Consider the following 4,004-nt stretch of genomic DNA (forward strand, 5'->3'; position numbering starts at 1 on the left):
GACTAGAAACTTAAACATCTACAGGCACAAGAAAAGAGTGAATTAAAACAGCTATTTTGTGAATATGAGCACTTGTTTCCAGATGTTCCAACATAAATAAATAGAATCCTCCATGAGTGAAATTGTAAATTCTACTCCTGTGAAAGAGCATCCTTACAGGATGAATCCTCTCAAACAGGAACATTTGAAAAAGAAATCCAGTATTTGCTGGACAGTGATTTTATGGAACCTTGGAAAAGTAATTGGAGTTCACCTTGTATTCTTATGCCAAAACTAAATAAATACTTTCTGTATGTGTACTGACTATAGAAAAGTGAACAGTGTCACCAAAACAGATTAATTTCCAATGCCAAGAATCAATGACTGCATTGACAAAATTGGAAATGCAAAAAATATAAAGTTTGAACTCTTACAAGGATTCTGGCAAAATCCACTCAAAGAAAGAGCAAAAGAAATTTCACCATTTGCAACTCCAGATGGACTTAATCAATATAAATGAATGCCATTTTGGTATGAAAAATTTGCCCTCAACATTCCGGTGTTTAATGAACATGGTAACATCTGGTCTAGATAATTGTGATGCTTTCATTGATCATGTCATCATTGACGTGACACCTGGAAAAATCACATGGGAACTATTAAGAAATTCTTTGATCGACTCAGTCATGCAGATTTGACATTTAGATATAAGTGAGTTTTGCTGAGCTTGTATTAAAATTTCTGGACATATTGTGGAACCTAGTCAAGTTATACCTGTAGAAGTTAAGGTCAAGGTTAACTCAGATTCCCAGTGCCTCTCAATAAAAAGCAAATGATGCAATTTTTGGGAACTGCTGGATGTTATCAGAAATTTAGTTCAATCTTTTCAATAATTGCTGAACCCCTAACCAGTTTGATGAGCAAGAAATCCAAGTTTAATTCAGCTGAAAAATGTCAGGATACTTTTGATAAAGGCCTCATTTGAAAGTGTACCAGTTTTTTCAGCTTCAGATTTCAGTGAATCATTTAAATGTCTGTTGATGCAAGTGATGTAGGAGTTAGTGAATTACTGATTACAAAACACAAAAATGAAGTAGCTCATCCAGTGCTATTTCTATAAAAGTTCTAAAGCACCAGAGAAATTATTCCATGACCAAGAAGGAATGATTGGCTTTCATATTGGCTTTGCAACACTATGAAGTGTTATTAGTTCAGCTCCTTCTCCAGTTATTATCTTCACAACCCACTTAACTTCATTAACAAAGTGAGAAACAAAAGTCAGATTATTTGAGGTCGAGTTTGATGCTGCAGGAATACAGCATTTACATTGGGCACATCAAGGGAGATATGATCAGATTGTAGATGCACTTTCACAAACATAGAAGTACTGTATTACTTTATGTTTATTTTGTGTCTTTCATAAGTTATCTTTCTATGTAATTTTAATTATTAAAGTATTTTATGTATATTTAACTGCTATGTGAAAAAGCTTCATTTATAAATCTTTCATTTTCTTTATGAGGGGCGGTGTCATGCACATTTAATTTGTAATGTATGATTGACCTTTGTCCATAACTGAGGGTAGAAGTTGGGCATACCTGAATAATCATAATGTAATTTTTTAAAACATGTTTACTTAGATCTGAGTTCAGGACATTGGTTTTTCCCTTTGAAAGTTCCTGGTCTACATGGTGTTTGTCATTTTCTTTGCTAAAATTTAAGTAAAAGACCTGACCTTGTTTACAGTTTAGAATGTTCTAGAAATTAACTTTTGACCCTCATCCTGGTACTCTTATTGTGTCTTAGGATCTTATATTGAAGTTGTTTACATCAGAATTATTCATTCCTTTCTTAACATCTATAGTGAACCAGTCTTTTAGTTTTGTTCAGTCATAATTTGAGAGGATTTATTTATTTAAATTATTCATTGGAATTACTAAGTGCTTATGGACATTTATGGACTAAATCACTAATTTGGTAGTATTGTGAATTCATTTAGTTACATTCTGGATTATAATCATTCTGATAAATCAAAAATGGTTAGCACATTGCCACATTCCAGACTATTGGTTCATCTGCTCATTCAAGATTGGAATGAATTCAGAACAATTTATACTTTTGGACTTGTGATAGCACTTCATGGAGTTTTGGGGACCTATTCACAACACTAAGTTTCTTCAAATCATTTCATTTAATACCATGTCATGTAAAATCTTAATTCATGATTTTATTTGTTAGATTGGACCGAATCATTTCATACTAATGTAATTTTGTCAGTGATGGCTGCCCATATTATTAACTTTTTTCCTCTCTTCATTCTCCTTTCCTCTCTCTAATGTAGTAAAAGTCATATAGGTCACATAGGCATTCAGCATTGATTATTTCAGTAATGGGTGTCTGTCTTGTTTAGAATTTGATTTTTCATACCTTTAAATGACAATTATTCACTGCATTTGGATCTCTACACATCCATATTCCTTTGGAAGGTAATTATTTTATATACATGGACTGAGAAGTCTATATGGTAAAATCAATGCTAAAGTGCACCAACATTTCTGGATGAGATCACCCTACAGGTGTGATCCAGTACAATCCAGATTGAATGTCGCATGATATGAAGTCACAAAGAAAGTTACGCATTTGGATAAACAATTTCATACTACCCATTATTGTGACCATCGGACTCGATGTGCACTTTCCTTGATCCAGTTTAATACATGGACATAGAGATAAATTATTTTTGTCTGAAGGTTTTTGATGGCAGTTAAGGTGCAGAACATTCAATAATCAGGATTGAATAGACTTTGGTTAAACAAAAGTAGTATAAAATTTTAAAACAACATTGTATATTTAATTTAAGCTGAGTAAATGTGCATACATTGCCTGTATGATGTCTACTATAAATAGACTCTTCGAAGATATATCAGAAGACATACCAACACCCACTTCCCTTACACATAGAATATGATTGGCTAAATATTACTTTGTGAGGGATGGACCAATACAGTAACTAATCGTCAACCCAGCATTTTAAAAGAATATTACCCTTTTCCCAATATTGTCACTGATTTTCTGACTCCCACATCATTTATCTTCTCAGCTGTCCAGATGTTTGAAATGTTTTCCAATTTCCTCCTCCAAACTTGTTGCTGATGTGAAATCTGACAATGACAACTGTTTATTCAACTTATCAGGCCCTATCTAACATTACACTACATCTTAACTCTTTCCCACCCTAAAATATCTTAAGTAATATATGTATAAATATGGATTTATAAGGTACAGTAAAACATTAATTAGCATCCCAATAATTATGGATCTTCTAATCATCTCATTCCAATAAAGTCTTCCAGATACATCCTTTTTTATGTTGTTATTGCTGTGGGGTTTAACGCCATTTTTTAGCACACGATAGGCTATACATGGCGGCCAGTATTAATGGTGGAGGAAGAACCCGGGAAAACCCCGGAAAGAACCACCGACCCATGAGAAGCTACTGGCAAGCTTTCTCACATACCCACATTGGCTGAATCCAAGACTCGAACCCACGCAAACAGAGGTGAGATGGCAGTGATCCGTAGCACTTTAAACCACTCAGCCAATCAGGGGAGTTATATTGTTGTGCCTATGAATGAGTGTTTTTTGAGTGACACTTAAAATTTTAGGAATGTAGTATCACTCCAAGAAAACAGAGAAGAAAATTAATTCATATTTTCCCATTAAAATGAAGTAAGGTATTTATTATACATCTTTTTCTTGTCAGGAAGCAATTCTAAAATGAACCCATTATGTCTCCCTATACAATGCATGGAGAAAAGTAGGTATTTATCATGTGTTGTATACATACCTCTTTTGACACAAATGATTGTCATCATCATTAATACCACTGATGACATAATATTCCTATGTCATCACTGATGTGTTAAGGGGGATTATTTTAAATTGTAACATCAAACAAAAATATTTGTTGATTGAGAATTTGTGCCTATTAGCAGATAATTATATATTCAATAAACAAAAGGAAA

Source organism: Sinohyriopsis cumingii, chromosome 11 (genome assembly GCF_028554795.1).
Source record: "Sinohyriopsis cumingii isolate HCF-2022 chromosome 11, ASM2855479v2, whole genome shotgun sequence".
NCBI lineage: Eukaryota > Metazoa > Mollusca > Bivalvia > Unionida > Unionidae > Sinohyriopsis > Sinohyriopsis cumingii.